Here is a 13,643-nt window from a genome sequence, read left to right as displayed (position 1 = left end):
AGCGCCAAAATCTCCACCCCAGCACTTCCCTTCCACTTGGGTGTGAGTGGAGCCGCCTGGCGGTCCGCCACACATACCCCCCCCGAACACACAGTTAGGTCTCCATTCAGTCCAGGACCCTGGGCCTAAGCAAACGGCCCGAACGACTGAACCTGGGAGGGAGAGAACAGGCAGAGGAAGGTCCATCCTGTGAACGGGGCTGGTGAAGGCGAGCAGGAAAGGCAGAAGGAGGCTCAAATGCCGGCAGTCCAGGGGCAGTCCTGGGGGGAAAACCAGAGTCTGTCAACCCCAACGAAGGGGGGCGGCCACGGCGAGGGGCCTGGGCCGGCACTACATTACTGCCCGGAAGAACATGTGCAGGTTTAAGTCTGTCAACACACACAGTCTCCCTTCTACCCCCAAAATCCAAAACAAAATGTTTCTGGCCCGGTTCGATAACCCTGAATGGGCCGTCATACAGCGGCCGCAGCGGTGTCCTGTGGGCATCGTGCCTGACAAAAACAAACTTAGCAGTCTCTAAAGTCTTCGGAAAAAAAGTGTCAGGCACGCAATGGTGCACCGGACCAGGAACCCGAAGCGAGTGCAAAAGCGGGTTGAGAGATAGCACCGATGGATCGAAGCAGGGAGGAGGATTCTCGGGCAAGAATTCTCCAGGCACGCGGAGGGGCTGACCAAACACTAGCTCAGCTGGGGAAGCGCCGAGATCCTCCTTAACCGCAGAGCGCAGCCCAAGCACGGGAGGCGGTCAACCCAATTGCCATCCTGTAAGGAGGCGCGAAAAGCAGCCTTAAGCGACCGGTGGAACCGTTCGCACATCCCATTAGCTTGCGGGTTGTATGCGGTTGTCCGGTGGACTTTAGCCCCCAGTCCATCAGCCATGGCCGACCAAAGCTCGGAAATGAACTGGGGGCCTCTGTCTGACGTAATGTCCGCGGGTGGGCCGAAACGCGAGACCCAGGTTGACAAAAACGCCTTGGCCACCACTGCTGCGGTAGTGGATGCCAGGGGGACTGCCTCCGGCCACCTGGTGGTCCGGTGAACAACAGTCAAAAGGTGCGTAAAACCTTGCGACTGCGGCAGAGGACCCACCAGATCTACATGCACATGATCGAAACGTTTGCCGGGTATGAAGAACTGCTCCAGGGGCGCCTTGGTGTGTTTATGAACCTTCGCACACTGGCAGGGAATGCATGCCGACGCCCATTCCTTAACAGATTTGCGAAGGCCTGGCCAAACAAATTTAGAGCTGACCAGTTTAACAGAGGCCCGGACCCCCGGATGAGAGAGAGCATGTACCGAGTCAAAAACTTGACGACGCCAGGAAACGGGAACCACTGGGCGAGGGCGGCTGGTGGAAACGTCACAGACCAGGAGGGGACCACCGTCCTGCACGGGTCTGTCCTCCAGTATGAGGCCCGTCTGGGTGGATTTAAGCGCGAGGATGTCCGGGTCACCGCTCTGATCGGCAGCCATGGCGGAGTAGTCTATGCCGAGAAAGACGGGAGAAACCAGCGCACGGGACAAACAGTCAGCCACATGATTGGATTTACCAGCCACGTGCCGAATGTCCGTGGTAAACTCAGAAATGGCTGCCAACTGGCGCTGCCGGCGTGCACTCCATGGATCAGAAACCTTGGACATGGCAAACGTCAAGGGTTTGTGGTCCACGTATGCGGTAAAGTGACGACCCTCGAGAAAAAAACGGAAATGCCGAGTCGCCAGGTGGAGCGCCAGCAGCTCCCTGTCAAAAACGCTGTAAATGCGTTCGCTGTCACGCAGCGTACGGCTGAAAAAGGCGAGCGGTTGCCAGACACCCGAGATTCGCTGTTCCAGCACCACACCCACCGCTATGTCCGACGCATCGGTGGTCAACGCAATCGGCGCTGAGGGGGATGGGTGGGCCAGAAGGGCAGCATTAGCTAACGCTGACTTAGCATCAGAAAACGCTTGGATGCTTTCCGGAAACCAGTGAACGGAGTCATTAGCCTTCTTACCTTTTAACGCCCCATAAAGGGGCTTCAGCAGATGTGCCGCTCTGAGGAGAAAACGGTTGTAAAAATTCACCATCCCCAAAAATTCCTGCAGTGCCTTAACATTTGTGGGACGCGGAAAGTCCGAAACAGCTCGGACTTTGTCAGGCAACGGAACCGCGCCCTCGGCGGAAATACGGTGCCCAAGGAAATCGAGAACCGGCAACCCAAACTGGCATTTAGATGGATTAATAATCAGTCCATGCTGCGCCAAACGCTGAAAAACCTGACACAGATGGAACATGTGCTGCTCCTTCGAGCTGCTGGCCACCAGTATATCATCAAGATATACAAAAACAAAGGGCAGCCCGCGCAAGACCGAGTCCATCAACCGCTGGAAGGTTTGGGCGGCACCTTTCAGGCCAAACGGCATGCGCAGAAACTCGAAAAGGCCGAAAGGTGTAATTACGGCGGTTTTGGGGACATCCTCCGCGCGCACGGGAACCTGGTGATATCCCCGTACCAAATCGATCTTTGAAAAAACCGAGGTCCCCGCAAGATGGGCGGAAAAATCTTGGATGTGGGGAATGGGATAACGATCGTTCGCTGTGACATTATTAAGACGGCGGAAATCCCCACAAGGTCGCCACCGACCGTCAGATTTAGGGACCATGTGTAACGGGGAAGCCCAGGCACTATTCGAACGCTGCACGATGCCCAGGCGCTCCATGGTGGCAAATTCCTCCCGAGCTACAGCCAGTTTGGCAGGGTCGAGGTGGCGCGCGCGCGCGAACACCGGGGGCCCTACTGTAGTTATGTAATGCTCCACCCCGTGCTTCGTCACAGTGCTTGAGAAAGTGGGGACAGTGAGTGAGGGAAACTCAGAAAGCAAACACTGAAAAACGTCACCCGAATCTACTGAGTTAGCATGCACCACGGGCTGAGCACCCCGAGTCAAACAGGGTAATGAGGAAAATGACACAGCATCAATTAAACGTCTGTTGGCAACATCAACCAGCAGTCCGTGAGCACAAAGAAAATCAGCGCCTATTATAGGCACAGAGCTAGCAGCAACAACAAAGTTCCACTGAAAGTCATGGTCATGAAAGCAAACAGTCACCAACCTTTCACCGAAGGTTTTGATGGGAGAGCCATTAGCCGCTGTTAGCAATGGCCCGCAGCCCTCAGCTAGCCTGTCTGAGCCAGGCGGGGGAAGAAGGCTCTTCTGTGAGCCGGAGTCCACCAGGAAACGCCTCCCCGAGCGTGAGTCCTCTAAGAAAAGCAGCCTTTCCTTGTTGCCAGCGGTCGCGGCTGCTACAGAGCGCTGACATGCCCGTTTCCCTGGGTCTGGAAACTGCAAGGCGGAAGACAGCGCCGTGCCTTCGGTCCAAAACGCTGGTGATAAAAGCAAAGCCCTTTTCCGCGGTGCCGCCGTGCAGCGACTCCGGCCACCATGGACGAGTCGGGGGGCCCCTGGAGCATCGGTGAGGGGGCGGGGGAAAACGCTGGTGAGTCCTGAACAATCGCCTGGACGCCGAAACTCCTGGTAGCCAGGAGGATGCGATCCGCCTCTTCCGCAAGGGAGCGGTAATCCTTCATGGCCAATAGCGGGGAGTTGGCAAGGCCAGCGCGTACCGGAGCCGGCAGCTGTCGGAGAAAGAGGTGGGTGAAGAGAAATCCTCCGTCATCCGCGCCCAGCAAGGACAGCATGCTCTCCATGAGCTCGAGAGCGGTGCCGTCGCCCAGGCCCGCGAGGGAAAGGAGTTTCTCGGCCCGCTCAGCATCAGAGAGGGAATAACGCCGCAGCAGCAGCGCCTTGAGGGCGGCGTACTTGCCTTGGGCTGGGGGGTCCCGGAGGAGAGTCATCACGCGGCAGGTTGACAGCGGGTCAAGTGAGGCCACCACATGGTGGTATTTAGTATCGTCGGCTGAAACTCCACGAAGAGCAAACTGAGCTTCTATGTGCACGAACCATGAAGGAGGATCGTGAAGCCAAAAATCCGGCAATTTAATCGCCACAGCAAACGCAGCCATCGGCGGAGGTGAAAGTCCGGCGGCAGCCGATGCTTCCAGGCCGGAGCTGGCTTCGTCGTCGAGCATGTTCGCTACAGGGGTCACCAATGTGGAGGTATGTAATAACGACAGGAGAGGTCTCAGTGTCTCACTCCAACTTTTATTAACCGACTCTCTCTGGACCTCACATACAGAAAGCGCCAAAATCTCCACCCCAGCACTTCCCTTCCACTTGGGTGTGAGTGGAGCCGCCTGGCGGTCCGCCACAAAATGACAAAAATAAAATTAAGATCCCAAAAAAATATAAATCCTGAAAAAAAAAAAACCATTTGCACTGTGACATAGTTTTTGAACATCTTATTTTGAGTCCAAAAAATTGGGAAGATTATAACTAAAGAGTGACCAAAAAACATCCATAATTTAAATAAAAAGGTTTCAAAAAGGATTGCACTAAAAAAAAAAAAAAAAAACCATACAGAAGATACTCTCCCATTTACACCTTAATGTGAATCTGGAAAGTTAATACAAAAACACAGTTTATGGTACAAACATTATTTATGAACAGGAATGTCAACACAATGTAATGCCGCAACTGAACCTTTTGATGAGCATTACATGTCACTTAACAAGTCTAACACTTTAAGAACAGCCCTGTCAAATTTTGTCTACAATGAACAGAGGTCATTTTTCAGTCTTTGAACCTTGACAGAAAGGTTTCCTGGATCCAGCTCCATGAACACTTTTTGAAATGCTTCAAATGTGCATTTGAGATTCTTGGGGTATTTCAGATCCAGAGCATAGCACAGTCCCAAAAGATAGCAACAGGCTTTGCTCAGATTCCCAAGTTTGCCCAGAACAGTAACGCCTTCAATAACAATACCCACATCAGTAGGTTCGCCTGACCTGTCTTGATTCTGCAGCAGGTAAATCTTCATCACCTCCTCAGCCAAAGCCTCTTCAACAAAGACAGCATCAGCACCGTCCTTTAAAAAGAGAAACAACTGTTTTAAGCTCACATATTTCCAAACATTGAAACAAAAAGTCTCAACTGAGGCAAAATTTGCACATTTAAAACATGACTTACCATTTCTAGCTTAAACATAACTATTTTTTTTCTGTTGTTGACCTGTTTTCACACCCACCATCAAGGTAAGAACACCTGTGGAGCTAAAATATCGAACAGAAACCTAAGAAAAGCCGTTTTTAGTGGAAGGGCCTCTTCAATGCTGTGTTGGAACGTTTTTGTGGTTAGAAAATGCAATCTTCCTTACCTGAAGCAGAAGGTTTAACTGTGCCCTGTGGCGTTGTCCAGCAGCACCTTTCTTGGCTTGAAACAAGGACAGGAGTTTGGATGAATACAAGTCCAACGATGACATGAACTTTGGTTCAAGGTTCAGGGTCGTGATCCTATGAAACTGCACTGACCTGGATGGGAGAGGACAAAAAACCAAGGACAAAAAATCTGAAGGCCAAAATTCTGATTCAATCAAAAAAAAAATCTTTAAGTGGAACTACCATTTTTTGCAACCTGGACCTTATTTTCTAACATGCAAAAGATTAATTTACTCATCCAGACATAAATCCATATAAGTGGAGTTGTTCAGTATGCAGACTAAAGCCTTAACATAAAGTATTATCTTCCACTAAGCTTCTAAATTTTATGTTATGAATTGCTTGCACTATTTCCCTGTGAGATTGTATAATCTTGGAGGGAAGAGGCGGAGCCAGGTTGCCCTCTGAACCATCATCTGCCAGGCAGCGATGCGAGAGGAACACACCGCTGAAGTGGCGCACATATTCAGAATCACGTCAGCGGCTTTACAGAGAAAGCCTTTCAGCTCCTCTGGCAGCTCTGCTTCCTCCACCTTCCTGGAGATGACAAACGCTAGCAAGGCAGTGTTGTTAGTCACTGCAGCTGACTGAACAGTGCATTGATGTGCGCGATCAGTGAACCTTGCTATCAGCTGGTCAAGTTTGGCGGGATGGGCCGGTCGCTGTCCAACGACCTTGGTCATTTTGGTGCCGAAAACTGAAGCGAGGCTCGGCTCTAGAGGGGGAACAGGCGGAAAACTCCGGTCTGTGAAGCCCTCTGTGAAGCCCTAGGTAGAGACCGGCGCTCTAATCTTCGCTGGCTCTGCTGCTGCCTCAGAGAGGTAGGTCATCACCGCCGGGAACTGAGACCAGATGGGATCTGGGCAACGAGAGTGAGCGGAGCCATACCTTCCCGCCAGATCATCCGATGGGGGTGGAGCAGGCTGAGGGACGGGAAGTCCCTTCTCACCAGCTGCCTCCTGGATGATGCCAGGCAGATCCAGGAGCAGCGCACCAACAACTGGGAGCGGCATCCTCGCCGACATGTGAAGGCCAGGGGTGGATGAGCGTCTGCTCATCCGCCTCCCTTCTGTCGCCAGGCTGCCCAGCTGGGAGGCAGTGGAGCTGCCACCACTGCCGTTTTCCTCACGGTGGGTGAAATCATCCAATTCTGGCCCACCATCGAAGAACTCGATGGCTTCTTCCAGCGAGTACCTCTCTCTTAGCGGGAACGCTTCCTCAGCATCAGCCTTGAAAAAGGCTGACCTCCGCTGCTTTTCCTCCGGCGGGAGGAGCTAACAGGAGCGGCAATAGGATTAAGGTGTGAGGGCGAGGTCCGCATGGTGAGGACCGAGGCAGCCCACGCAGACGGCATGTCGGTCATACGACATGATGTAGCCGGTCTGGCAGGATGGACACAGACGGATGGTCTCGCTGGACATCTTCTGGCTGGCTGAAGAAAAACGGTAGAGCCGATTTCCTGGTCTCACCGTAACTTATACTAGACCAGGGTGAGGCCCACACAGCAGGTGGGCATGGACTAAAATACTTCAGTGCTGCGCGCACAAGGGGAATACCCACTTAAAGGGCTGCGCCTATACTCATAGAATCTGGGGTTACAATACGTAACCAACGTTTCATAAAAATATTAAATTACTCTTCACTCTTTACTCTTCAGTAAAATCTAGTCTGTCGTTATGTGCTCCAGAGTTAGATAAGTGAGACAAAGGCACTTTGCAATCAGCCCAGTCATTCTTCAGTCAGGTTACATTAGCTTAGCCTAAAACAAGTTAAGTGAACGGAAATTACTAGCATTTATTGTTCCCTAGGCTTGGGAATGGTTTCGATTAGAACCATTCTGGTTTTGATTCAGATTCCTCATTTTGATTCGAATTCCTAGCGATTCTAGAGTCTTATGACAAATTAAAGCAACCTGGCTGCTGCAAGATCATCAAAATCACTAGGATGGTAGCAACATGTTTTTCCTCACTTATCTTATGATGGGGGATCTAACAGACCAAATTTTATTTACAAGTGGATATCCCTTTAAATGTTCACTTACTTGGGAGACGTCAAACAACGCCGGCCATCTGTCCTTGATGTCGCTGACACTCAGCTGTTGGCTGATAATATCATGTCTTCTATGTGCAAAGGTTTTGCACATTAAATCCTTGATGGCTGTGCTGTTTTTCTTCTTACACTCATCAGTTGTTGTCGCTCCAGCTCTTGCTGTTCTTTACCATCTTGTCCTGGATAGTGTGGCAGAAACAGCACTTCTCCTTTCCGCGCCTTCTTTATGTTCTTCGCTGGAGCCTTGTCATCAGGGTGCTTGTTCTTCAGTGAGTTGCAAGTAACCTCTGGAACTCCAAGACTTCGTAACTTTGACCTGTAATTTCCCATCTTGTATTTAAGACTATACATCCATCCCATCCAGCCATTACGACTGCCTGGCTCTGTCAGACATGGGTGCTTTTTGACCAGAGCCTCTGCCACTTCTCCAATCTGAAGGCCAGTAGGGTAGGCTGTGTAGCTCTACATATAATCAGCTAATTTTCCCATTATATCTGACTTGACTGAAGTATTGTTCAGCACAGTGCCATTTTGAACAAAGACTTCATTGGCATTTTTCAGTACAGTCTCTGTTGCCACAGAGAAAAGTGGAATGACAATTTCATCTGGCCATGTAGTCTTCAGAGGACTTTGAAGAGGGGAGAGTATGACAGTGTTGTCTGAAGACAGCTTTGACTGTACCCCTATCTTTGATTTGGTTGGGAGAATGAAGTGTAAAGAAATCTCCAAATGAGTCATCATAATAGTGCAATGTGAAATCCTCAACTAGCCCAAATGTCTCTCTCACTGTCTCATGCAGCTCCTCAACAGTCCTGGGTATTCCTGAAGAGAGCACAAGCTTCTCACTCTGTTGTCCAAAAATTACTTTCAAGGCAACGGAGTCCATCTGCAGAATAAAAACCACAAGAAAAAAGAAAAAGAAAGGGGGTATCTGAGTCTTTCCCCTTACACTAACAAACAATGTGACGTTTTATTGACACCATTTGCTTGCCTTCAACACGATATGGTGTTAAGGGGTAAGTGTCACCAAGTACTCTGGGATGTATTAAGGTCATTTTCCCAGAAGGATCCAGAATAAATGCCCTAAAATGTTCATCATACCAGCTGTTGAGCAACTTCACAATGAAAAGAAATTCATTGCTTAAGACAACAATCTGTAAAATCTCCACAAAGTCAGGTAAGCCACAAGTAGATCCATGAGGCAAAACCATTCCTGAGGCATATTTAGTTCCATGATGAGTCAGAGAGTTGGTCAAATTCACATAGGCTTGTGTTGGATAAAGTTCCTTGAGACACTGCTGTATTTCTACATCAAGCAGTTCCAATGGAAGAGATGATACTTTAGTGACACACACTGATGGCTTCAATGCATTACCATCTGAATAGTATGCCATCATCATCTGGTGCTTTGAGGCAAGTGACAATAGTACATTTCTGAAGCTGTTTGTGTGTTTAACAACCTTCTTAAAGAAACTATGTTTAGCCTCAAAGCGCATAGTCCAGAGGCATACTAATGGACCAAATCCTCTGATCAAGTCAGGATAATGCTCCAAAAAAATGGTGTTTTGGAGTTAGTTTTTGCTCTGGGAAAACATCCAATAGCCTGTTGCGATGTTCAGATATAAGTGTGTCCAAGTAGCAAATACTTTCCTCTCTGTGAATAGGGGACACAACAAGTTCAGTTATATCTTTTAGAGTCATAAGAACTTGACATGCTTCAGCCTTTTTGGGAATCTTTTCCCCAATAATAAAAGGTAATAGTCTCAATAACGTCCAATTTTTATGTGCGTTGCCACCAACGCTTTTGCGAGTGGAAAAATTTAGGGGGATGATTTGGGGGCGATCTGTTTTATCGGTCCATTTGTAAGGAAATTCTGTTATGAAGTTATTGAGTTCAGTTAAGGAAAAGTAACGTTTACGGATAAACACATGAAGGCATAATGCTAATTCTAGTGGAATTATGCCTTCAAAAAGGTCGTGCAAAAGATCTGGAGGATACCCTGTGACAAAATGGAAATATTTTAATTTCCCTGTTAATGGACAACCTTTCTTCACACCACAAAAATGAACCGAGGAGGAATTTTCCTTTATGGTTTGGACATGTAGATCATAGTTCTCTTTTGTTCTTGGTGGAAAAGCTCCTGAACGAACTTCTTTTTGCTGAAAGTCTGAATGGTCTCCAAGGCAAAATCTACAGATGTAATGTCCAGAAAAGCTTTCCACGAGTCCACTAAGAGAATGAGCGCCAAGATTGTCAGCACAAACACAAAAAACAGTGCCCCTGATATAGCTACCAAGCTGTGAACAAAAAATCCCGTCTCTCTCTAATGTTATGAGATCCTTTAAAAGTGGCTCGAGAACAGTTTCATAGCTAAAAGTTTTAACATCACTTGCCTTACACAGGAGAGCCAATTGAATTGATGTTAGCTGTGATCTCAGTTCAGTTGGTATATCAGCAAGTACCCAGTACACAGCTGTGACTTTGTGTTTTTTTCTTGAAGTCCCAAGTGGATTACAAATTTCAAAGTCATCCACATAGAAAACAAGGGAAATACTTAAGTCCTCAATAGCACAAAGTTGGTTTTGCTTGAAATATTGTCCATCGTGGAAAGAGGATAACTGTGAAGTGTTCAAATGTCTAGTTAATATACTGTTAACATCTTCTTTACTCAGTAACAGCTGCAAGGACTGAAGAATAGGCACATACTGAAAAGTGGAATTCTTTTCTGGATCCAAACAGTATTCTACTGGTTCAATAACACAGAAGTTTTCCTTGAAATATTTCTGTCTCTTATATCTTGAAGCAAAGGGACCATCAGGACTAAGGGCTGCACATAAAGGACTACAGTGACATATTTTTTCAGCCAATTCACTGACAAAAGACTGATCAATATTACAAGTTATTCTTAATAAGAATATCACTTATTGACTTTGGAATATACTGAAGTGATAATGTGCAGATATAATTGAGCTGTTCCACCAAGTCATCCACACATTTACCAGAAACATTATAGATGCTTTCCAGTTTTAACAAGAGCACACCAATATTTTTCAAAATTTCATTTGTTGTTTCCCTTTCACAACCAAGTTCAATGGTGACATCCAAGTCCTCGTGATCTTCTAATTCCAGTGCTGGTAAGAAGATTTCATTAGATGTACTGACAGTTTGCTTTGAAATCAAGTTAGTTTTAAAGTGCTTCCATGAACAAAATCTGTGCTTTCGACTTCTGTGAGTCGCATAAGTCCCACAAATGTTTGTCTTAAACTCACAACCATTAAAAACACACTCTATGGTTTCATGGCTTTTCAAATGGGAATTTATATGTTGAAAATAGTCTTTTGTGTTTGGGTAAAAAGAGTCACAGATTTTACATCTAATAGTTGGAAGGACCTCACACTCTTCCGTTTCATGCGAACTGTGAGACCTAGACAAGTGTGAGTGTAAGGCACCCCATGTCTTAAAAGAGCAAGGACAATTGCTGCAGCAAGGGTACTGACAGGGACTAGAAAGAGAGAGCATATTTCTCCTGTTTTGGCTTCCCTTCATTGGCTTCCTGTTAAATCCAGAATTGAATTCAAAATCCTGCTCCTCACATACAAGGTCTTAAATAATCAGGCCCCATCTTATCTTAATAACCTTGTAGTACCATATCACCCTATTAGAGCACTTCGCTCTTGCACTGCAGGCCTACTTGTTGTTCCTAGAGTATTTAAAAGTAGAATGGGAGGCAGAGCCTTCAGTTTTCAGGCCCCTCTTCTGTGGAACCAACTTCCAGTTTGGATTCGGGAGACAGACACTATCTCTACTTTCAAGATTAGGCTTAAAACTTTCCTTTTTGCTAAAGCATATAGTTAGGGCTGGACCAGGTGACCCTGAATCCTCCCTTAGTTATGCTGCAATAGACGTAGGCTGCCGGGGATTCCCATGATGCATTGAGTTTTTCCCTTCCAGTCACCTTTCTCACTCACTATGTGCTAATAGACCTCTCTGCATCGAATCATATCTGTTATTAATCTCTGTCTCTCTTCCACAGCATGTCTTTCATCCTGTTTTCCTTCTTTCACCCCAACCGGTCGCAGCAGATGGCCGCCCCTCCCTGAGCCTGGTTCTGCCGGAGGTTTCTTCCTGTTAAAAGGGAGTTTTTCCTTCTCACTGTCGCCAAAGTGCTTGCTCATAGGGGGTCATATGATTGTTGGGTTTTTCTCTGTATTTATTATTGTGCTATCTACTGTACAATATAAAGCGCCTTGAGGCGACTTTTGTTGTGATTTGGCGCTATATAAATAAAATTGAATTGAATTGAATTGAATTCAAATGAAGACAGGGTATGGAATAGCCATGACCAAATGTACCATGTTTCACTCGATAATGTTTGAGTAGTGACACTTTTGATGACTCCTCATGTTTGCAGAGTTTACACTGCCATCTCATCACCTGTGACCTAAAAAATTGTGAGAAAATATGTCTCACAGTATGAAGATGACAGAATGGTGTATAACCATATTTACACAGTTTTTGTATGATTAACTGATTGAATAACCAATACTCACTACCAATTCAGGTGGAGGATACAACTTACAAATAAGTCAACATGGAACAAAGTACAGGGTGGGCCATTTATATGGATACACCGTGATAAAATGGGAATGGTTGGTGATATTAAAGTCCTGTTTGTGGCACATTAGTATATGTGAGGGCGCAAACTTCTCAAGATGGGTGGTGACCATGGTGGCCTTTTAGAAGTCGGCCATCTTGGATAGAACTTTTGTTTTTTCAATAGGAAGAGGGCCATGTGACACATCAAACTTATTGGTAATGTCACAAGAAAAACAATGGTGTGCTTGGTTTCAACGTAACTTTATTCTTTCATGAGTTATTTACAAGTTTCTCTTTGTTCACAGCCATTGACATGTCGAAGAGGTTAACACGTGAGGAGTGGATCAAAATTGTGTTGATATCTGGTGAACGCAGTAACCGGGCCATTGCAGCAGATTTCAATGCAAGAGACCCTACGAGACCACCCATCTCCCATGCTACAGTTAGCAAACTGCTTGCTACTGTGGAATTACAGGGATTATTTTACATAACCATCATCTTTATCATTGCATTAATTATCATTTCATCCAAGCATTTATTGAAGTTGCTGGCATTATGTTATAATTTGTATTACAGGGGTTATCATAATCAAATATTAACATGTTTATTACAGGTGCAGTTATAACCACTTTAAATCGTTGAGTTAAATCTATAATCTTAAAAGCTTATATGCTGAGTATATTGTTACAGTAAAATAGTAGCTGAGCAAAGGCCTGAATGTATTCAGCTTCTTATTGCATTTGAGTTTGCCTAGCAACAGGTGACGCAAAGAGGAGGACAAGTCCATGGGGACCTCAAAGGCCTGAGATCATCACCATATTTGGATGGATGCCAGAAAGGGGAACTTCTGTGTCTGCATTTATCTCTTAGAATAGATCATTATCTGTAGAAGAGGCAAACAATGTTCTTAAGATGCAAATAATGTGCTTGTAAACGCATGAGGGGGCGTCATAATACCCTGATGTTATAAAAGCAATCTGAAGTGTATTTTTGGACGGGGATTTACAACTGATGGTTTCCAGTGTACGTCTCCCCACGCTGCGTGTATTCATTAAAATCAATTGTTTGATCGACCTCTTCTGGACCATCATTGTTTTACTCTCGTCCTCAATTTCGGACTCGTAACACTACGTTTCGTGAAACTGGTTCAGTGTTGGATTTGCCAAAATTTGGACGCAAGAAAACTGTCACTAATGAAGAAACATCAGTGGCTGTCCTAGCTTCATTCAGCAAGAGCCCACAGCGTAGCACTCACCGCATGTCACTAGAGAGTGGCATTAGTCAAACATCCCTTCGGCAGATATTAGCTACTCACAAATGGCACCCTTACAAACTCCAGCTACTGCAGCATCTCAACGAGGATGACCCAGATCGGTGAGAGAATTTGCAGAATGGGCAAAACAAAAATTGGAACAGGACCCTCAGTTCACGCAGAAGATTTTGTTCAGTGATGAGGCAAACTTTTATGTGTGGATGGTGAAGTTAACAAACAAAACCACCGCTATTGGTCTGACACTAACCCACATTGGATGGATCCCTCCAAGACTGTTGGAACAACAAAAGTGATGGTTTGGTGTGGTATATGGGGTACAACGATAGTGGGTCCATTCTTCATCAATGGAAACCTCAAGGCCACTGGATATTTGAAATTGCTACATGATGATGTGTTTCCCTCTTTATGC

General features: G+C 46.4%; 1 protein-coding gene across 1 annotated transcript in view; it reads left to right on the top strand.

Moving 5' to 3' along the window:
• Positions 1–13,643, top strand: part of LOC109199848 (uncharacterized) — an 827,125-nt gene that overhangs the window by 284,199 nt on the left and 529,283 nt on the right. The window lies entirely within an intron of this gene.

Source organism: Oreochromis niloticus, linkage group LG15, assembly GCF_001858045.2.
Source record: "Oreochromis niloticus isolate F11D_XX linkage group LG15, O_niloticus_UMD_NMBU, whole genome shotgun sequence".
NCBI lineage: Eukaryota > Metazoa > Chordata > Actinopteri > Cichliformes > Cichlidae > Oreochromis > Oreochromis niloticus.
Note: the sequence above shows the minus strand (reverse complement) of the source record. Positions and strands in the feature narration are given on the sequence as shown.